At 34.1% G+C, this 24,869-nt stretch overlaps 1 protein-coding gene across 2 annotated transcripts in view; it reads left to right on the top strand.

The window, feature by feature from the left end:
• The window catches only part of LOC149530225 (uncharacterized), a 110,133-nt gene that overhangs the window by 33,288 nt on the left and 51,976 nt on the right, over positions 1-24,869 (top strand). The window contains exon 2 of one of the 2 annotated variants that reach the window (XM_089809602.1): positions 14,974-15,042. The gene's annotated coding sequence lies outside the window, so the exon portion shown is untranslated. Of the gene's footprint in view, positions 1-14,973; positions 15,053-24,869 lie in introns of both variants that reach the window. The other variant, XM_089809603.1, reaches the window with a different exon arrangement.

Genomic DNA, 24,869 nt, shown 5'->3' with positions numbered 1-24,869 from the left:
CCTTAACTTTAAACACTAAAAAGATGTGGCAAATAAACTCAGAATCCCTTGTGTAGGAGCTTGTCAAAAACACTTGGCAGAGTGCAACTACAATCAAGACACTCTAAGATCCCTCTAAGGTCCTTAATTAGCCCTTAGAATCATAATAGTAAGGGCTAACAACTAATCCTCTTATGTTGGCTCAAGAAGGGGACAGTACTATCCGCTCCCCTTGAAATTGCTAGTCCTTGAGCAATTTCATTCCTAGATGCTGCAAGATGGCCTCATTCTCTCATATTGTATCTTCACTTGGTAGATCTTTCCACTGCACCAAATACTCTCTGATTGTCCTCTTCTGGAGCATACACTCTCTAGTCTCCAAAATCACCTAAGGAACCAAATCAACTTCCCCTCGTCATCTAGAGGAGACAACTCCGTTCAAGGTGTGACATTGTGTCCCAGTACTTTTTTGAGGTGTGACACATGAACTTTAATACATTGTGTATCTTACTATCTGTTGGCAGCTCCAACTCATAAGACATCTCTCCAATCCTCCTATTTACTTAGAGAGGTCCATAATAACATGGCTTTGACTTCGCCGCTCCACTCTTCTTTAAAGAAGACTACATGTAGGGTTGTAGCATGAGGTAAATCATGTCTTCCACATCAAACGATTGCTCAACTCTGCACTCATCTGCACATTGTTTTTGATGGTTTTGTGCCTTTTTGCATATTTTCCCTCAAAGATTTCATGATATCTTGATTTTCTTGTAATAGATCTCTAGCCCTAGGCACCTTGTTATCCCCGAATAGAAAATCTAAGTAACTCAGAGCATCATATCCATAAAAAGCCATGAATGGTGTCATCTAGATGGACATCTTGTATGTAGTGTTGCAACTATAATGTTGTTTATCATTTAATTCTTTCTGCCCAAGGAAATGTTTCAAACTATAATGGTTTGTCTCAACTGTAAATTTGCTGCCCACCAAATAATGTCTAAATTTAGCCAATGCATACATAATGCTTTAACTTTTCTCAACTTCCTACTCTCGAACGCGATAGGGTGCTTATTTTGCATCAAGACTACCCCAACCCCCTCTCCTGAAGAATCACAATGTAACACGAATCATTTGGTTAAGTCTGGAGTGGCGAAAACTGCAAGTGCTCATTAACTCCTTAAACCTGTCAAAACACTGTTGTGATGTATTTGTCCACTTGAATGCATCTTTCCAAGTCAAATCTGTGAGGGGAGCTGTTGACTATGAATACCCATTCATAAAGTGGTAGTAGAACCCACATAACCCTGTGATACTTCTTAGATGTGAAAGATTCTTGGGTGGTGGCCAATCCTTAACAGCCCGGATTTTCTTTGGATCCACACAAACACCCTTAACACTAATAGTGTGACTTGAATATAACAACTCGGTCATCCGAAACTCACATTTTGACGTTTTAGCATACAAGGTCTCCCATTCTAGGATGCTCAACACAATATCAATATGTTCTAAATGCTCCTCCCAAGTCTCGTTGTAGATTAGTATATCATAAAAAACTATCAACACAAATCTCCTCAATTGACTCAATATTATGTTCATGCATGATTAAAAGGTAGCTAGCGTGTTAGTGAAATCAAAGGGCATGACTAAGAACTTAAAATGCCCATAATGGCAACTCAAATCTGATGATAACCTGATCTCAAATCATGTTGGAAAAATAGTTTGCTCCATGTAGCTTATCTATACGAGGAATTCGATACCTAGTTTTAATCATCCTTTCATTCAATCCCTGTAATCTATGCACATCCAAAAAGTCCCAGCCTTCCTTTTTGCTAGAACCATGACTGAAGTGAATGAACTCTTATTGGATCTAATATGTCCCATCTCAAGAAGTTCCTCAATGGCTTTTTTGATCTCATCTTTGTACCTCTTTGGAAGCCTATATGAAGTAATAATCACTAGTTTAGCTATTTGGTGGCGTGTCTGGTGGTATGTCCCCAAGCACTTTAGAGTGTTTGGTCAATAACTTGTATTTGAGGAGGGTAATCATGCTTCTGCTGTGCACTATCCTCCAACATCACCAAAATCTCTGCTGCCCATTGCACTTGATCATGCTGTATCAATCTCTCGACCTGCCTAAGTCACACCATTCTTGGACCCCCATCTAATAGTGCTCTAAGTACCACTTTCCTACCTTGGTGTTCAAACTTCAAGTCCATTGTGTTTAGGTTGAAAGTGAACTCATGTAGTGACTTCATCCAAGTCATGCCAAGAATATAAGCCCCGTTCTCTTAACCAATCTCTTTGATATGAAATTATTGGTAGCACTTGTGTCAACTAAGGTAATAGCTCACTGCTGTTGTATTACACTTCTTACTTTAAAGGTTATTGCTTGGTCATCACCTGAGAGTCGTGCAATTGCCTTTTCATCATCTGATTCATCTCAATGGGTTTTGCCTCATCGCTTCCCTCGGAATCAAATTGTGTTTCCTTGTCCTTTGAATCTGATTCTTCTGTTGAAAAGTATTTTAATTGGGCTGCCTTTGCCTTTACAGGACACTTGTGTGAAAGATCCTAAGGCTCCCTACAATGAAAGCATAGTCTCTTCCTCCTTAATTTGTTGAGCTGATCACTATCCAACTTTTTTGTTTCATTCCTAGGTAAGGGTCTTTCAGAAAGTTTTTCCTAGCCTTGTCTTTTTTGAAGTAGATCCCTTAGAATGAAACTTGTCTCTAGAAGATGAAGCCTCCATGTCTCTAGCCTGTTTGTAGGCTTCTCGCTATGTGCTTGGTTTATACGTTTAATACATCCCTTCAGAGGCTCTGCAAATCCATCTATGAATAACACCAACAACCTATTCTGAGAGATATCTATGACCAAAACTGAGAGGCTCTGAAACTCTGCTATGAAAGTATCTACTGAACCCCACTGTTTAAGCTGAGCTAATTCTTTAAAATGTAACTTAGGGTCCTTGTCGAAACACTCAATCAACATCTCTGTGAAATCAATATAGGAAGTAATCTTCTTATGGCCCATAGTGATCATACCATAGTGCCATCACTCATTTGCTAGACCATCCAGATATAATGCTGCATATTTAATGGCTTCTTCTTCCGGCATTGGATTTAGCTGAAAATACATGTCTACCTTTTGTATCCATGGCCCGACAGTAATCTTCCCGGATCCGTCAAATTACAGTAAATAAAGTTTAGTTTTTTTTTGTAAATCAATATGCTTGCACCTACCACCTGCCCGTGGGATATGTTTCAGCCTCATGTCTATGTATTCCCTGAAAGCTATGGCTGCCCGAAATCCCCCTCCTCCAGCTTCCCGGTCTCTCCTAAACTGAGCGTGGAACTATCTGGGGCTCCTATCCCTGTTGAACTGGAAATCTAGGTGGGAAATAGGTGCAATAGTTCTCAAACATACTGTTCCCGCTGTTCTAGGTGCCTGATCAAAATTATCCTCCACTTGTGCTCCTCCACCATTCAGCCCATATTGCTCACCATTATTTTCCCTGTTATTACTTGAGTTAGTCCCTCCATTGTGTCCATTTCCACCATTATTACCTCCCGTATTCATGTTCACACCCAGATGCCTAGCCATCATCTATATCATCACATCAATCTGCTGAGTCTGTTGCTGAGCTCTCTGTTCAGCTAAGTGCTGTCCTTGTGCCAATGTATCCAACAGCTGCAGAAATCTCTCCTCTCAAAGATCCCTAACATTATTGTCTCCCATATCGTCAATAAATTGTTAATCTGTACAAAATTGAGCTTCCAGGTTTTCCTGATCTGCTTGACCCACGTTTAATTGTGCTCTCATTCTTCTTAAATTATAGTGATGTGTTAAAGGATGAACACTCCAATCTGTCACATCGCAGCCTGTTCATTGCATTGTTTTACCCAGCAGGATGACAAGATTTTTAGCTCTGATACCATTGAAATAAACTGCCCTGCTATTTTAATTATGTGAGTCTTTTCGTGTGTTTTCAGCTCATAGGAATTTCCTAGGACAGTTTGTTTGCAATGACTTGCTCTTTTGTTTTAGAGAAACGAATGCATGACCAACTCTTTTAATATAATGAATGTTTACAAGTTTACTCTTAGTATCAAAAGAACATACAACAGTTCTAACAACAATTATACCTACCCCCTTTTTGAATTTTTTTTCCCAAGCTCTAGATGCTCAAACTTGTATTAATTCTTTCAGAATACGCTGCCAATACAAAGAACAAATAAATGAGTATTTGCAGACCTATTACAACCATACACATGAAGTGACAGGATTGTAAACTATTGAAGCCCTTCGCACACCACTCATTATTTATGTCGGTCATCCGAAGGTTAGACATCTGTTCTAGTTACTTGGGACTTCCATGCACACTGATAAACAACAGACCTAGCAAATGCGGCCCCTCCACTTTATCAAATGCAACCTCCAATACTGTTCAAAGCAAGCACACAAGTCTGAAAATGAGTTGCCTCTTCCATCCAACACAAAACTTAATAACCAAGCTCACTATCGCCCTCTAGAGGTTTTATCAAAAAACTATGACTAGTCTCAAGCTATATGACAAAATCAGATATGGCTATTATTGCTACCGCCAACAAGCATCACAGATAGAAAACAGATCTCCTTGACTGTGTTGTTCCAACAGTGAAAGAGATGATATCAAATGAGGGTGAAACATGCTCACTGCCCTTGCATACATTCGGCGTTAGCACTAGAAGTTCAAATACCATTCTTCATTCCCTATTTCTTGCTCTTCTCTTTGCATGAATCCTCCTTCGTGCCTCCCCATTTGTATCTGCAACAATGCGACCCTTCGATTTTGTAACACCGCCCTCTTGCAAATCGTTCTTTTAATCCCTTCTGAATTCCCCCTTAATCAGGTTTTGATGTGGAGTTAACGAATGCCCATAAACTTCAGAGTTTCTTATTTCCATGTGTTAATGAGTTGGTAGGGGCTAAAAGGGACATTTATTTATCTTTGGCTTTAAAGCTTATAAAGTGGACCCTTAGCCAAAGTAATAGTATTAAATTAGAGTGGTCACTTATAGCCTTAACTTTGAACATTAAAAAGATGTGGCAAATAAACTCAGAATCCCTTGTATAGGAGCTTGTTGGAAACATCTTGGCGAGGTACATCACAATTCGTAACTACAATTAAGACAGTCCAAGATCATTCTGAAGTCCTTAATTGGCCCTCAGAATTGTAATAATAAGGCGCTAGCAACTAATCCTCTTATGTCAGCTCAAGAAGGTGACATTACATCAACACTCTACTGTCATATTCACAAGTTAAGCGATAGCTTGGTGAGAGTTTTGAGAATCTTGAATCTTCTTAAAATTCTCTTTCTTTGTCTTTATTTTTCTTTCATATCAAACTTTTCCTCATTCTACTATTTTGATCTTTGATCCTTTGTTGAGAGGAGTTGCATGTGATCTACTACTGACATCAGCTCGTTGGTTTGGTTCTTGCTTCTCACAGAATCTAACACTAAGTCATCATATTTTCTAGAAATTATTAAATAATATTAAAAAGGGCATCTCCAGGTACACCCTATCTATTTTTGAAAATTAGCCATACCAATACATTTTTGGAATCTCCAAGTACCACCATTGCTTGGTGACTATGACTTCCTCAAAGTATTTCATTGGCCTTATTTCACTATTTGCTAAGAATATTTTAATCTTATATACTTTTGTGTGTGTGTCTATATATATATATTTCATTTATTTAATATAGTTTTATCTTTAATAATAGTTTGGTTGTGTGTGCCTGAATGTATATATATATATATATTTTGACTTCAGTTTTTTTTTGTTTCTTTGTTTTTGTTCTCCTCTTGTATGAATGTTTTTTATTCTTCTTTCTTACCTTTTTAACTTTTTAAATTTATTCTCTATCTATCCTCTTCCTTTTTTTCCTTCGTCTCTATAATCCTCACCCTCTCTTTTTATTTGGCCATTTCAACCATCATACTATTCTATTCTCTTATTGGTTATTGTTTCGTGATGATGATTCATGGGGTTTGATCTTAAATGCCAAACAAATAAACTCACAAACCTGATTCCAGAAGCTTTATTTAACATTAGACTAACCTCTTTACAAGTAGATACGTGTTTATGGTTGTCCAAAATAATATAACAAGAACCATAAGTTTGGGAACACCTCAATAAAGGAACATCAAACCATCCATGTTGATATAAGTGCAAAAAACTGGAGAAAATGAAAAATGAAACATTTGAGCCACCCAAATCTCCTAGGCACTAATGCAAGAGTTGTAAAGTTGTCATGTCAAAGGTAGAGCAGAAATTTGATTCTTCATGTTGAAATGTGTTGTCATTGTTTCTTGTGATGATTATGTTATCCACATAAAAATGACGACAACTTTACCATCATTGGAATTCTTGGACATTAATTGGATTTAGGCTTCTTTTTTAATATGGGTCTAGGATGGAGACTAACTTTTATCTACTAAGGTCTAGGATGGAGATTAATTTCTATCTACTAAGTTCATTGAACTTGCTTCAGATCCTAAAGCTCTTTGAACTTTTGGACCCTTAATTTTGAGTTATTTACACATCTTCCTCCAAATATCTATTCAAGAACTGTCTCTTAATATTTTTGCATTTACCAAGCAGGTAAAACCTCTAATCTTATAGAGGGAGTAGGAGTTAATGCAATTCTTTAATGAATATGCCTTTATTTTTCTATAATCAACATTCTACTTTCACATTTACTAGTAATAGTTTGGTGAGAGTATTTAGAATCTTCTTAAAATTTTCTTTGCTTGTCTTTATTTTTCTTTCATATCAACTTGTCCTCATTCTACTATTTTGATCTTTGATCCTTTGTTGAGTGGAGTTGAATGCATTCTACAATTGACATTAGATCTTGATGCAATTGTTGCTTCTCATTGAATCTAACACTATGTTGTCATATTTTCTAGGAAGTGTTAAATTATATTAAAAAGGGCATCTCCAAGTACACCCCATCACCTAGATTTGAAAATTAGCCATATCGATATGTCTATGGAATCTCCACGTATAACCATCTCCTGGTGACTATTACTTACACAAATCATTTCATTAGCCGTTTTTCACTACGTGCTAATAATATTTTTATCTTATATACTTGTGTGTATATATATTTATACATATAGTTTATTTACTTTTATCTTTTATAATTGTTTGGCTGGGTGTGTTTGCTTGTGTGAATGAATTTATATTTTGTTTGGTTTCTTTGTTCTTCTTCTTCTCTTGTATGAGTGTGTTTATTGTTCCTTCTTACCTTTTTATATTTTAATATTATTTCTCTACCTGTCCCCGTCCTTTTTTCCTTGGTCTTTGCAATCCTTACCCTCTCCTTTTATTTGGCCATTTTAATCGTCATACCATTCTAGTATCTTGTTGGTATTTGTTTCCTAGTGATGATTCACAGGGTTTGATCTGAAATGTCAAACAAATAAACTCACACAGCTGATTCTAGAAGCTTTATTTATCATTAGACTAAATTCTTTACAAGTAGATATGTGCTTTTGGTTGTCCAAAATAATATAACGAGTACCATAAGTTGGGGAAAACCTCAATAAAGGAACATGAAACCATCCATGTCAGTAGAGGTGCCGAAAACTTGAGAAAATGGAAAATGACACATTTGAGCCACCAAAATGCCGTAGGCAATAATGTGAGAGACATAAAGCCATTATGTCAAAAGTTGAGCAGAAATTTCATTCTTCTTGTTGAATTGTGTTGTCTTTGTTTCTTGTGAGGATCCTTGCTCTAAAGAGGCAAGCAAATAATATAAGAATGAACAAGGGAGAATCCATCAATGCATACTTCATGAGAGTTACTGAGCTAAGGGATCAACTGTCAACAATTGGATATCAAATTGCTAGCAAAGAGTTAACACTTATAGCTTTAGGTGGCCTACCAAATTCATTAGATCATTTGTTCAAGGAATAATTGCAAGATCAAAACTCCCTATGTTTGATAGGTTATGATCTGATTGCTTACAAGAAGAATCAAGACAAATGACAAAAGGGAACAGACAAAAACCTATAGATGAGGATATTCATGTTTTAAACACAAATTCTCATAAGAAAAACAAGAAGAATTTCAAAAGAAAGAGAAGTTCTCATGGAAAGGATTCATTCAAGTAGAGGAATTTTTTTTCCCAAATTTAATGTTTTAGATGTGATCAGTAATGAAACTATGCAATTAAATGTCCTGATAGAACAATGCAAAAAGCATCATTTGTAAGGTTGGAAAGGCAAATATAAAACATGATTTTGAGAAATTTGTTTTCGACTCAACATTGTCAAGCCAAGTATGAGAAAAACTTAACACCTGGGTGATTGATAGTGGCTCATCAAGATACACCACAAGATTCATAGAACACTTAGATACTATTGTAGAAGAAACTTACAAAGAAGTAAGGACTGAGGAGGATTCTGCACATCGAGTAAAAGGGGTTGGAACTTGCACCATCAAATTGAAAATTGGCATCTGTATAAAACTCATTGGGGTATTATTTGTACAAGGACTAAAGAGGAACTTTATATCCATATTTGCTCTTGAAGACAATGGGTATAGGGTTACCTTTATGGACAAGAAAGTTCTGGCATGGCCAAAGAATTCCACAATAAAGAAAGCTCAAACCATAGGTATAAGACAATGATATCTATACAAACTTTGTATTGAGACAAATGAAATCTGGCATTGAAGATTAGGACATATTCATTTTTGTGCCCTAACTTCAATGGAAAGATTGGTGACAAGACTACCAAAACTAAATCAAATTCATACATGGGCATGCAAAGGGTGTGTCCTAGGGAAAAACATAAAGGGGACTCTCCAAAATAGTTTTAGAACAAAAAATGTATTAGAACTAGTCCACTCTGATTTATGTGGGCCCATGTCTGTACCCTCCATGGGAGGGTTCTTATATTAAGTAATCTTTTTAGATGACTTTTCTTGAAAGACCTAGATATATTCTCTCAAGTGTATATAGTTAAGAGGAAATCCTTAAAAGGTTTAAGAAGTTCAAAGCTCTTTCAGAGAACTCTTTCGAGAGGAAAGTTTAATAATTGTGTATAGATAATGGGAAGGAATACACCTCAAATTTTTTAAGGAAGTTTGTGTAAATGATGGGATTAAGAGGGAGTTTTCTGTACCCTACAATCCACAAAAAAATGGTGTTGATGAGAAGAAGAATAGAACTATTATAGAAGTTGGTAGAGCAATGTTGTATGACCAAAACATATAAACTTCATTTTGGGCAAAAGCCTCTAGGACAATTGTCTACATTCAAAATAGATGTCCCCATTCACATCTTGATAGCAAAACTCCCAATGAAGCATTTATTGGTCTAAAATTGGACATAAGTCACTTAAGAATATTTGGTTACCTTTTCTACATTCATGTGCCTAAAGTGAAGAGATCTAAATTAGAACATATTGGAAAGAAAGGGATAATTGTAGGCTATAGTGAAACCTCAAAAGCCTACAGAATATACATACCTAGACAAAGACAGATATAATTGAGTAGAGATGTTATCTTTGATGAGAACATTGCCTTTAAGAGGGAAAAGAGCTCTAATGAGATAGAATTTCAAGATTCACCTAAAGACATAGAGGAGGATCTTGCTCTTGAGATTCAAAGGGAGTATTATGAAGAAACCATAAATGAAAACCAAACTGCTCAAGAAGAGAATCCTAATGTCAACAATGAAAGGGACCACTTTGGGCTAGAATCATGATTGAGGAAGCTGAGAATTATGTAGCACCCAAATGAACCTTTAGAGAAAGTAAGAGACCCAACAGATTGTTAAGTTATGTTGCCTTAGTGAAATCATCAATTGAGAACCTACTAGTGTTACAGAAGCTCTCAAGCATCAAGTATGGAAAGATGCTATGATCAAAGAGTATCAATCCATTTTGAAAAATGATATATGGGATACAGTACCCAGACCAAAAGAGTAATATATTATCTCTTCCAAATGTCTCGTCAAAATCGAACATGCTGTAAATGGAAGTATAGAGAAACACAAAGCATGTTTTGTTGCCAGAGGGTTCTCACAAAAGGAAAGTATTGATTATGAAGAGACATTTGCAACTGTTGCCCAATATACTTCTGTTAGAGCAGTAATAGCTATTGCAACAGCTAAAGGTTGGAAGATCCATCAAATGGATGTGAAAACTACATTCTTCAATGAGACCATTGAAGAAGTAGTCTATTTAGAGCAACCTGAATGTTTTGTAATTCATATTGCAGACTCACATGTATGCAAATTGAAGAAAGCCCTATATGGACTTAAACAGGCTCCCTAAGTCTGGTATGAAAGGATTGACAACTATCTTATGAGACTAGGGTTTTCCAAGAATGATGCAGATCCAAATCTCTATTATAAAGTAATTAAAGGTGATGTTAATACTAATCTTATATGTTGATGACTTGCTAACTATAGGGGAAGATTGCTTTATTGTTCAATGTAAGGACTTGGCCTCAAAATTCGATTTGCAGGACTTGGGCATTTTACATTACTTCCTTGGGTTGAAGTCTCTTAGAAATCAAATGGTATCATTTTAAATCAAGAAAAATATACTATTGATATTTTGAAGAGATTTGGGATGATGAATTGTAGACCAATGTCTACACATGGAAACCAACTTACATAAATTGAAAGAAGCAGCAACTGAGTCAAGATTTGTAGATCCTACTCTCTATAGATAGATAATTGGATTAATGATTTATTTGGTTAACACTAGACTAGATATTTGTTATGCAGTTTATGTTGTAAGCGAGTTTATGTGCGGACCAAAAGAAATCCACCTTATTGTTGCGAAGCATATGTTGAGATACCTTCAAGGTACTATTGATATGGTCTTAAATATAAAAATGTTGACATAGATCTATATGGATACTCTAATTCAGAGTGGGCTAGAAGTGTAATTGATTGGAAAAACACATCGGGATGTTGCTTTAGTTTGGGATTGGCTATGATCTCTTGGATAAGTAGGAAACAATCTTCAATGACACACAGCTCAATAGAAGCTGAATACATTGGAGCCTCTATGGGAGCAAGAGAAGCAACATGGCTCCGGAAACTGCTTGTAGGATTATTTGGTGAGCCCATGAATCCTACTATTATCTACCTTGAGAACTAGAGTTGTATTAAGCTTTCAGTGAATCCGGTGTTCCATGATAGATCAAAGCATATAGAGACTCCTTACCACTATGTGAGAGACATGGTAGAAAGAAATGTGATCCAATTGGAGTCTATTGTTACAAGCGATCAAACATTAGACATTTTCACGAAGTCTCTCTCCAGAGTAAAAGTTGAACACTTAAGGAAGAAACTTGGTATGGTTGAATTGTAAATCATTGAGATTGAGTCTCAAATTGTTTATTTGTATATATATATATAAGATGTATAATGTGTAAACTCTTTTGTCATATGTGTGACTATGACTTTATGGGTCCCCTGTGTACATTATTGAAAAGTGACGATCTTTCAGATAATGAACACTTGTATTTGACATTGTAAGTTGATAACTTTACAATGATTAGTTCACTATCATGATGAATATCATGTGACTTGATGTTTGTGGACATGTCATGATAGTATTGTTAAATTTTAGGATTTGCACCCTTAACTGAACCAAAAAAAAATCAGTAATCCTTACTTAACATGGGAGTCATTTCACTATGTGAGACTGGCTAATGAAATGAAACCTCCGGGTTCTAGGCCGGTTCCTATTGGATCTTTCAGTGAAAATCTCTAAAACTTAATGAAAACTTGCAGAGAAAAGGTAAGAAATTGCAGAAAATAAACCTAAAACCTAAAGCTTAAACTAAGAAAAGGAGGTGATACACCAAAAGTGATTATGAAGACTCGAATACACTTGACAGAGTGGACTATGCAGCCACGTGAAATGCAACAAAACACATCTTCCTGTAAAGATTTGCACAAATGATTTATGATAAGGTTTCAATACTGAAACAATAAAAGGAGGAAAAATTAACACCTCACTTTAATTGATTACACCCTTTAAACACATATCATAACCTGCAAATAAACTTACTTTCCTACAAATAGTTGTTGGAATGAGACAGAAAGACAAGGAATAAGGAAAATTCTCAAGTTATCCTCTCAAATCACTCATAAAACGCACACAAAACTTGCAGAAAGAAAGAAGGCCTTAACACTGAAGACAAAAAAACATCATAATACTGCTGTCATTTGTATTATGTCTCCAAAAGATGAATTACAGACTCTATAACAAAGCTTAGGACTCAAAAAGAGGTCTCAAAAAACTCTATCATAAAATCAGAACTCCCATAAATGAGTTACAAAATTCAATAAGTACCCCCAAAACAACTTTGGGTCGAATGTAGAAATCAAGCCTCCAAAACAGGGCTTAGAAACTTCCAAAATTCAAGTCCCATGATGCCTAAGACTTTACTAACCCATTATAAGGCCTATGACTCATCAAAATTTATCCCCAAACTCTTCAACTGATTACAAATATCTTCAAATTGAATGGGTAAAAACAAATCCGACCCCAGAAAGCCTATTCTTCCTCTCACTGTTCCCAACTGCTTTCAGACTTAAAGACCATGACATAAGTATAAAATGACTCATTTTCTTTTACATGACAGATATATAAAAAACATTAAATGATTTATAAGGCATCATTCAAATGCTTTTTCTTTACAATATTATATTCCTGTAAAAGAAAATAATTCAAATAATACCTCTTTTGTGCATTTTAACAAGAAAATAATATTAAACAATCTATTGATATCATTTAATATTATTTTTCTTTTTACATTCATAATATGCACAAAACATACTTACCACAAACTTTCTAAGGTATTACATAAATTAATTCCCCCTTTTTCCTTCACAATAAAATAAAGGTTTTAAAGGAATTGAAATTCCTTTAGTCACAGCCTGCGGACTTCAAATAGTTCTCCAAAATGGTAAAGGGCAGATAAAAGACATAATGTTAAAAGAACCCTAAAAGGCTTTCATTTCTCACATTTTGGAAATTTCGAATGATGAAGAGGATGAAGGGTTTGCTGTGCCGCCATGAATGAAGAACTTACTAGATTCACCATGAATGATGTCTGCTGGAGGTATAGTGTTCTGCTGTTATGTTTTTTAATCCATGCTTCATTTCAAACTTGAATACATACAGTTGGCTTTGTTTTGAAAACCCGAATAGGGTTTCACTGTAGATTGAAACAGCATTTCACTTTTCCATTGTCATTGCTGAAAGGAGTACTCTTGTGGAATATATATTTTAGAAAGGATTTGTTATGATTTTATGTTCTTGCCTTCTAAAATTTTCAAAATTCGCAGCTACATGGGTTTATATAATGCTGCGGCTTCAGGTTGCTCCTTTCCTCTTTGACCCAAACTCTACAGTTTGGTTACCAGCATATGCTAAAATTTTTGAAGATTGTATTTCATTCTTTTCGAAACCCGAATGGGGATTTTTCGCTGAATCTTATTTGCTGGAAATTTGTATCCGCCATGAACATGTATTGCTGTTGGAAAGAAATGATCTGGGCTTTTGTTTGGATACGCCATGAAGATGTATTGCTGGAGTATTTACTTTTGCAAATACCCAGATGGGGTTTCTTGATAATGAGATTATTTGCTTATTTCTTTTTATATTTTGCTGGGGTTATGGTATACTGTATGTTATACTTCCTGTGCTATCATCATTTGCTGGAGGTTATAAAATGAAGCCATTTCTTTCACATTCATCTCTGTTACTGCAAGGGAGAATCTCCAGTCCCCAGGAAGCTGGCCATTAAGAATAGCTATAAATCCTGTGCTACCCACTGCATCTGTTATTCCGGTTCTTTATTAGTCCTCCACTGGCTGTAATCAATGCACGACATCCCTTTCCTGTAAGATTTTCATTCTTCCAGCATACCCGTGCACAGATCCCATTCTTCATATGTTGCCTTTTTCTCAGCGCCTTCTTCTCAGCATTATAGTATAGTACTGGAGTGTTAAAAAGGTATACTGCAGAGAATACTTATATCCTTCGTGACATCAGTCTAACCCCTGTTGCTGGTCCATAACTACAGCTTGGTCAGTATGATGAGAAGTGTATTACTTAACAAGTCTTCCATTTTAGCAATTGAAAGTTAAATCTTGCTTTATTTAGCATAAATGGCAAGTGAATTGATTGTGAATGATAATGGCAATTCTGTATGGATGGTGCGAGCCAAGGCATCTGTTTGCTTGATTTTTTTTTTTTGTTTGTTTGCAGCAGCAAGTTTAAGTTTCAATTTACTAACCTCCGCATTCTGTAGTTCATGTAGAATTGATTGCTCCAATTCTAAGTTCTTCAAATCTGCACAAGCTGAAGTGGCATTTTTGTTTGAGATGACCTTTTGTTTTGAGAAAAAACAATACATTGTTGGGAACCCAAATCTGTGCATCCAGTGCTATAAGATAATTCTTAATTTCTCACTAGGTTTTGCCTTCAAAACTGCTATCGTTCTCTGCTAATCATCTCTAGCATTTGGATTGGTTCATTTACTTCATAATCCAAAAATGCTTTTGCTGCTAATGCATCTTTTACTACCAACAGTCCATCTTATTGGTTTGAAACAGCTTCTCCTTTCAAGTTATAATTGCAGATATTGAAATTGATGTAGAGATATATGTTGATGTTGAATTACAACTCAAGTTTCATTTTTAAATGCAATATTTATCTCGTAGAGAGCTTTTAGTACTCCCTCCTTTCATACATCTGCATTTTGAGGCTTTGTGACAAGCTTTACTTATAGCATGTTATTCTGTGAGGTTCGAGCACGGGCTCGTGACACTCACAATTTTTTAAGCTTACTTTCTTTCGTAATGAAATGCATCAACAGATAGAGTAGTGTAGGAATAGGGATATGCAATTATTGCTTAGATCCTTCAGGATCTAACATCAGTTTCTTTCATTTTACTTGCAGCTGTTGGAGAACGTGGAACTCGGAGCTGGACGAGTATGGCAAGGAATCCATAACCAGTCAAAGCAAGAGGCAATGACTGGTTATCTCTACTCCTATTTCTTTCATTCATGTGTATCTGTTTGTGTATTCCATTATGAAAGAAACTTAGTAAAATGAGCTATACTCATGGCTTGTGTGAGATCTTTTCTTTTCAGCATATCAATTCATTTCATTGTTTAGAAAACATCAATGTATATTTGAAAGTAAATAATACAAGGACATTTCTATTGTTTAAAAAATGAAATGAATGGCACTTCTGTACTTTCATTGCATGTATACTTAAATTTTACACATGTGCAAAATTTTAGTAACAAGTATCTCTTGGACATTTTGATAGATATCATAAGACTTGATATCAATTGAAGATCATTATGTTTATTATGAGATAATCATGGTGAATAAGTGTTTCCATGATATGCCATGATTTGTTATGGTAGGCATCATGAGACTTGATGTCAGTGCACTTACCATAACTTGGATATATAGGAAGAATGTTATGCGACTTGATATTCTTGAGCGTATTATATCCTTTGATATCACAAGTAAGGTGACATCTCTTCTCACAGTAGATGAGCCTATTGTGATATGTGCTTGGTTAGATTCTTTATCTTCCCTAGCTAAGGAGTGTTGAAGATAATAGCTTTGGTCAGATTAATGATAATCAATAACATGATATATATATATATATATATATATTACTTAGAATAATAATCTTATTGAAATTGAGTATCATTTACATCAGATCATAACACCTCTTGAATCCAAGTATACTATCTATCTGCTCCTGCAATTTCTATCTCTGATTTTGACATTTCATGTTCCTTTTACCTTGATCAAGCAATGATCCTGTCATCATCTATAATGTAAATATTTAAATCAGATTGAAGTCTGATTGTCTTGTCTTTTAGATCGACGATAGTATGTGGAGGTTTGTTTAACAAACTAATTCCAATACCGATTGGTAATCGGGTGTCATTTTGTTTAATGGATCATGCAAATGGAAAGACATGTCATGAGTGGACATGCGTTCACTTTGTGGAGACATGTCCAGTCATGGACATAAACTTTCATATCTTTTAATACCATACCCGATTGGGCAGAAGAGCATCGAAATCAATAAATGCTCTGCCCTTTTGGAGTTCAGCGACTGTATATCAGATTCAGAATTCAAATCAGTATTCAGTAGTTACCAATATTAAATTATTATTTTCTTTCATTGAACAAAGACCAAAGTCTGATTACATCCTGCAAAACAGAATTGAATGATTAGAAAATTATATTCTGAAAATAGAAAAGATATTTATATTTATTTTGATGTTTGGTAGTTTCAGTTGGAAATCTATGAATATATATAATTATATATGAGATATAAGTTTATTGTTATGTGATATATATATATGATTAAATTTGTTATTATATTAATTTCTAATTAACGAATAGATGTCCCTTTATACATGTCCCATAAAGGGAAATGTCTCTTCATGGCTTATTCTCAATATAAAAAAGAGATCGCTGTCATTTGAAAAACATGTACCAAAAACATGGCAGTGCTATTACATTTGCAGCGATCCATGAAAATCAACATGGTATTAGAGCCAACCTGCAAATATAAGAGAATAAAATCAACAATAGGAGATATTAATGTTATTGGCATCAAATCTCTTAAATCTGGTCAACGAATATAACAATCTAATCTGTGGATAGACTAAGAAAAGAACGTCTATATTCAACATTATTATTTACTCAATAAAAAATGTCCATAATGAAGGGAGGGAAGATATTAGAAGAACACGAGGTATGTTCTCTTATTGACTAGTAAACGAAGATCTATGTTCAAACGCAAGACTAAAAACAATCAGGATAAGTTTTTTTTATATCATAATCGCAAGTTTGACAAATACCACAAATTTGAGCAATCAATTAAATCATGCAAAACAAAGAAGATAATACCTTGCATAAAAAAATTAAAATGGAGCCACTATTGACGAGAAAATAGAGAAGAAAATTAACATTCAACATGGATAGAAAGGATTAAATAATATAATGAAAAGCAAATAAAATACATTAGCCACGAACTTCACAGTACATTAATCAGGTGACGTGGGCCATATAGACTCGTTGATAAAGTCAAGGGCTACAAAATGGAGGAGTAAGTTGTTGCTCATGCAATTAGGTGATGTGGACTACCAAAGAAGTTGGGTGAGATATAGTACCAGTGGATATAAGGGGAGGAGCACCAAATAATAATAAAGAACACCAATTGGTACAAATAGCAGTGATGTAGATTACATAAGGGTATGACCAATGCGAAGAATCGAGGACCATGTGTGAACACAAGGGAGAGCAATCACTATCCTTTGGGAAGCTTTGAATCCGTTCAAAATGGATTGCATAAGATTGATGAAGCAACATTTTACCATTAAATGAATTGATAACATCTTTGCATCTACAAGAAGTTGGAATGTTAAAATACATTTTCAATTGTACCAATACTTTGGGGTTCCTATATCGATGTCAAATGCCATGGAACACACATACACATATAGGATTTCCAAATCCTCCTATTCATACTCTCTTCTTATGTCTTGTCCACAACGGTGGGACTGAGGGAATGATTGATGTAGATGGCTGGTCAACTTGGTGTGCAAATACCTCTCGAGTAGGTACGATGGAGCGAAAATTGTATGAATTGTCGTGATTCTATACAAGAAGTGAGTTCTGCAACAATTACCTAGTTCGCAACGACCCTACACAAAGATGAGCATATCAGGTGGTTTGGCAAGGCATGATCGTGTATTCTCAGTGGAATATTAATGGTTGCTGTCAAACTTAGATATGCACGGGTTTAGGACTATGATTGTAGGAGAATATCACATTGCAACTTAGGGCCCAACATGCGTGTCTTTTTATAGTTAATCAAATAAAAGGTAACATTAATCAGAGTATTAAAGTAAAAGGCATTGATAAGGTATTATGCGTTTACTTTTATAATCAAAGTTATGCTATGAAAATACAATAAAGATATGCTTTATTGATATTCATATAAATGTTTAATATGATATGGATATTATAAATGGAAGTACATTTGGTAACAAATTATATATGTGTGTGTGTGTGGAACATTGTGAATTTTTAAAAATAGATAAGTTATATAAATATTGTTTATTTGAGAAATGATTGATATTTTATGAGATCAATATAATATCTTAAGTATAAAGGTGAAAAAATTCAGTATTATATGTATAATTACCACATTAGTGATGATGAGGACAATCTAGGATATTGGTGTATAGATAAGTATTAATTTTTCTTGAGTATTACAATTATTTGTTTATTACAATCATTCTCTTATTTGTATGTCTATATGTACTATAAGAGCTATTTGCCTTGATCTTTTCCTCTAAGAATGTTCTTGCAGGAAAATGGAAAATTGATATCAGATTCAGAGGGAGTCTCTCATTTCGTTAAAGGTAAAGGAGTTCGGAAGATTGATGTTCAGAGGGAGTTTGACACATTTGTCTAAAGGAGCGGATAGAGGATATGTTTTAGTAGAGCTTTGAAGATCTTGATCATATCAGATTCAGAGGGAGTATGACACTTCATCAATGGCAAATTTGGTTGAGGAGCTCAGAGGATTGATTTTCAGAGGGAGTTCATAAGTCCTTGTGTGTGACTGTATGACCTTAATGGGTCTATCCCTTGTGTACATTATGAGGAAGTGACGACTTCCAAATGATTATCACTTGTATTTGCAAAAGTTATTGAAATGTGATGATTGTACAATAACTTAATTTTCAATTATGATGGATATCTTATGATGACTATGTAGATCATGATAGATTATACTTTGCATGGTGGATGTTTATATGGTACACATAATGAGAATGCGTGTGCACATACCTTATAAACATTTTGATTACATGGTCAATGTTATGTAATTTGATGTTCTGAAGGCCATTACACAGAGTACTTGGTGAATATCCTGCGACTTGATGTTCAGGAGGCCATTACTCATAGTGCTTGGTGAATATCTTGCATCTCGACATTCTAGAGGCCATTACTCAAAGAGTATTTGGTGAATATCACATGTTGATAGTTTGGAGGCCAATACTCACGATATCAGATGTGATATCAAACTGTATTGAGTACATGGTGAATATCATATGTTGATATTTTGTAGGCCATTATTGAGAGTATTTGGTGAATATCATATGTTGAGATTCTGGAGGCTAGTACTCATGTGACTTCAAAATGGTGAATATCATGTGTTGATATTCTGCAGACCATTACTTAGAGTATTTGATGAATATCATATGTTAATATTCTGAAGGCCAATACTCATGATATCAAATGTGATATCAAAATGTTGGATATCTTTTGATCAAAGATATCCTTAAAATTTGTCATTCCTAATATTACGAATGGTGTAATATTTGTCTTGCGGTTATCCTCCCTAACTAAGAGGGAGTGTTGATGTTTGGTAGCTTTACTCAGATAAACCTATGAATATATATAATTATATATGAGATATAAGTTTATTGTTATGTGAAGGAAATTTATATATATATATATATATATATATATATATATATATATATATATTGTATGTGTATATATATATATAACTATGATTAAATTTGTTATTATATTAATTTTTAATTAATGAATAGACATGTCCCATAAAGAGACATGTCTCTTCATGGCTTATTCTCAATATAAATAAGAGATTGCTGTCATTTAGAAAACACATACCAAAAACATGGCAGTGCTATTACATTTGTAGTGATCCATGAAATTCAACAAGTTACAATCAGAGATAAATTTAATCATTCATTTACAGTGTGTATAATGTATTCAGTTAATAAAGTATTATTTACTTTTATCTTTTGTAATTGTTAGGTTGTGTGTGTGTGAATTAATTAATATATTTATTGACTTCAATTTGTTTTGGTTTCTTTGTTTGTTTTCTCCTCTTCTATGAGTGTGTTTAATCTTTCCTACCTTTTTTTAATTTTTTAGTTTTTTCTCTACTTATCCTCTTCCCTTTTTTCCTTGGCCTCTGTAATCCTCAAACTCTCTTTTTATTTGGCCATTTTAACCATCATACTATTCTATTCGATTGTTGGCAATTGTTTCCTGATGATGATTCATGGGGTTTGATCTGAAGTGTCAAACAAATAAACTCACACAGCTGATTTTAGAAGTTTTATTTAACAGTAGAGGACCTCTTTGCAGATAAGTGCTTATGGTCATCCAAAATAACATAACGAGAATCATAAGTTAGGGAACACCTCAATAAAGGAACATGAGACCATCCATGTTGGTAGAGGTGCAAAAAACTTGAGAAAATGCAACATTTGAGCCACCAAAATCTCCTAAGCAATAATGCAAGAGACATAAAGCTGTCATGTCAAATGGAGAGCAAAAATTTGATTCTTGTTGAATTGCATTGTCTTGTTTCTTGTGATGATTTAGTTATCCATATAAACGCAATAGCTATACCAACACTGGAATTCATGACATAAATTGGAGAAGGGCTTCTTTCTTAAGCAAGTCTAGGATGGAGATTGATTTTTATCTATTAAGGTCTAGGATGGAGATTGATTTCTATCTACTAAGGCTCAGGATGGAGATTAGTTTTCATCTTCATCTACTAAGTTCAATAAACTTGCTTTAGACCCTAAAGGCCTTTAGACTTTTTGTCACTTAATTTTGAGTCGTTTATGCATCGTTCTCCAAATATCCTTTTCCCCTCTTTCCTTGGTCTCTACAATCCTCATGCTCTCGTTTTATTTGGCCACTTTAACCATCATACTATTCTATTGTCTTGTTCACAATTGTTACTTGATGATGGTTCACTGGGTTTGATCTAAAATGTCGAACAAATAAATTCACACAGCTGATTCTCGAAGCTTTATTTAACATCAGACCAACCTCTTAATAAGGAGAAAGAGGAGATCATTTCAGCATACTTGGTTTATGATTTGGACTTCATTTTCTCTGTTGGAGAGTTCTGGGAAGCTTGAGCTTTTAGCGAGGACAAAAACCCTTGAGCTTGGAGGTAGTGGACGAAAATCTATTGTCTGCTGGAGATATCACATGGGTATCTCACTTGTGCTTTGAACCTCTATTTCATATTATCCAATCCGATTATAGTTTTCTGTGTTTACAATTGGACTTGGCTATTGTACTGCCGTTGATTGAAATACAATAATATATTTGAGATTATATTTTTGTCCGAGTTTTTTTTGGTATTTATGCTGTGCAGTTCTGAATCTATTGCATAAATTTGTTAGTTTAATGTTTCTGAAATATATTAGAGAAATTTTGGCCAAATATGCTATTCAAGATATTACAAAAATCTCCTAGGTAATAATGCATGAGACGTAAATCTGTCATGTCAAAAGGAGAGCGAAAATTTGATTCTTGTTGAATTGTTTTGTCTTTGTTTCTTGTGATGATTCAATCATCTACATAAACAATGACAATAGCTATACCATCACTGGAATTTCTTCTTTTTTAATGTATGTCTAGGATGGAGATTGATTTTTATCTACTAAGGTCTAGGATGTAGATTAATTTTCATCTACTAATTTGATTGAATTTGCTTCTGATCCTTAAGGTCTTTGAGGTTTTGGTCTCTTAATTTTGAGTCGTTTATACATCTTCCTCCAAATATCCTCTTCCCTTTTTTCCTTGATCTCTGCAATCCTTACCCTCTCCTTTTGTTTGGCCATTTTAACCATCATACTATTTTATTCTCTTGTTGGCAATTGTTTCTTGATGATGATTCAAGGGGCTTGATTGGAAATGTTAAACAAATAAAGTCACAGAGCTGATTCTTGAAGCTTTATTTAACATTAGACTAACCTCTTCACAAGTAGATACAGGCTTATGGTTGTCCAAAATAGTATAACGAGAATCATAAGTTGGGGAACACGTCCATAAAGGAACATGAAGCCATCCATGCTGGTAGAGGTGCAAAAAACTTGAAAAAATGAAAAGTGAAACATCTGAGCTGCCAAAATCTCCTTGGTGATAATGCAAGAGATGTAAAGCTGTCATGTCAAAAGCAGAGCAGAAATTTGATTCTTCTTGTTGAATTGTGTTGTCTTTGTTTCTTGTGATGGTCCAATTATCCACATAAACAACGATAATAGCTATACCATCACTGGAATTCATGACATAAATTGGAGAAGGGCTTCTTTCTTAATGTAGGCCTAGGATGGAGATATCAACTAAGGTCTAGAATGAAGATTAATTTCTATTTACTAAGTTCATAGAACTTGCTTCAGATCCTAAAGGTCTCTTTTACTTTTGGACTCTTAGTTTTCTGTCGTTTATACATCTTCCTCCAAATATCCTCTTCCCGTTTTTCCTTTGTCTTTGCAGTCCTCACCCTCTCCTTTTATTGTGCCATTTTAACCATCATGCTTTTCTATTCTATTCTCTTGTTGGCAATTTTTTTATGATAATGCATGGGGCTTGGTCTGAAATTTCAAACAAATAAATGCATGCAGCCGATTCTAGAAGCTTTGGTTAACATTAGACTAACCTCTTTACAAGTAGATATGTGCTTATAGTTTTCCAAAATAATATAATGATAACCATAATTTGGGGAACACGACAATAAAGGAACATGAGACCATACATGTCGGTAGAGGTGCAAAAAGCTTGAGAAAATGAAACATGAAACATCTTAGCGGACAAAATGTCCTAGGCAGTAATGCAAGAGACGTAAAGCTGTCATGTCAAAAGTAGAGCAGAAATTTGATTCCTATAGAATTGTGTTGCCTTTGTTTCTTGTGACGATTTGGTTATCCACATAAACAATGACAATAGCTATACCATAATTGGAATTCATGACATAAATTGGAGAATGGCTTCTCTTTTTATGTTGGTCTAGGATCGAGTTTGATTTTTATCTACTAAAGTCTAGGATGGAGATCAATTTTCATGTACTATGTTCATTTAACTTGCTTAAGATCCTAAAGGACAATAATAACTTACAAAATAATTGATGAGATTATAATAAATTTAACTAAATATTTCATATGTTTGAAATAATTAACATTCGTAATGAATGTTCTCCACCAAGTTATTTGGATCATACCATGAGATTCAAATGAATGCCCTCCAGCAAGCTAGGCTTGGATCGTACCATGACATTCATAGGGAATGCCCTCCACCAAGTTATACTTGGATCGTACCATGACATTCATAATGAATGCCCTCCACCAAGTTATACTTGGATTGTACCATGACATTCATAATGAATGCCCTCCACCATGTTTTACTTGGATAATATTATGACATTCATAACGAATGCCCTCCACGAAGTTATACTTGGATCATACACTTAATGATTATATCCATCTAATTTATCTTTTATTCCATTATAGATCTTTTATTATGATTGAAATCAATAAATTATTATTAATTGCATAATGTTTAATATTGATATCTAATAACATATTAACTACTGTTATAATATCAAATCTTTAATTATCATTCTTACAATTGAAAAATCATTTTTCTAAAACTTACATATCTTTTATAAAATCATATATAAATTTGTTCATATATATAATAATATAAATATAAAGTTATATAATAATCTTTTTTAACAAACAGGAAAAAAACTTTTCTAATTTATAAAACAAATTACCTTTACATAACAAACCTTACTTGAGTGGCCTCATATAATTTCGGGTTTTATTTTGATGGTCTTTGATGACTTTATAATTTCTCACCTTGTCTTCAACATGAGTGGAATATTGAGAGACTACATGGAATTTTTATATGTCAAATCATTTACCCCTTTTTAATCCATGAATTCTAATGTGTTCTTTCTGTACGATGGATTTATATGTTGGTCTTGACTTTTTGACACGTGGGTGTTGTTTCATATAGATGATAGCCGACATGCTATTTTTTATTTGATTAGATTATATTTCTTTTATTTTCTAGTTTAATTAGTATGGTTTATTTAAGTATGATTGTTTAGTTAATTAGTATTGTATATATATAATTATTAATAATTAAATATAAACATAATATCTATTATATTGATCTATTTATTATTGCTGATTATTTAATATTAAATTAGTTATTCCATTATCAGAGGGGATATTATAGTCCTACCCTCCCGAAATTGCTTGTCCTCAAGCAATTACAATTTACATTTATATCTTAAACAATATTGTTCAATTTCCCTTTGTTTGAATTGAATGATAACCAAGAGTTAGGGTAAAGTTATGAGTGCATGCTACGAGTACTTCAACTTTGATTATTTAATGAGATTGGTGAATATAGGATCAATTCCTATTTAATATTTGGTGGTTGATTGAGCATAATTAGCGATTTATATATTGTGTTTGATGATTGAATGACATAGGATGATTGATAGATTTCATGATGCTCGAGTCTTTAGGACTTTATGTTGGTACCCATTTTGGACTCTTTCCTCAAGGCATTGGAAACCCTGTCTTTACCTATCTTGGAATTCACCTATCTTGAGAGGATTTACTCCCCCTCTCCTAGATCGACAGAAATCCCTTGTATATAGTCATCATTTGTTTAATGATATTCTCAGAATTCATTATTACTTGAATTCAATACTCTGATCTTTTATTGATTGAAATGTTTACAATTGTATTTAGTCTACAGGATGACAAGATCATTGCTCTGATACCCCTATAATGTCCTCGGTATTAGGGCTAGTTTGGGACAATAATGACTTACAAAAGAATCAATAAGATGATAATAAATTTACCTAAATATTTCATTTGTTTGAAATAATTAACATTCATAATGAATGTTCTCCACGAAGTTATTTGGATCATACCATGACATTC

This window comes from Cupressus sempervirens, chromosome 11 (assembly GCF_028749045.1).
Source record: "Cupressus sempervirens isolate cs-2001-9-10 chromosome 11, ASM2874904v1, whole genome shotgun sequence".
In the NCBI taxonomy this organism is placed as follows: Eukaryota; Viridiplantae; Streptophyta; class Pinopsida; order Cupressales; family Cupressaceae; genus Cupressus; species Cupressus sempervirens.
Note: the sequence above shows the minus strand (reverse complement) of the source record. Positions and strands in the feature narration are given on the sequence as shown.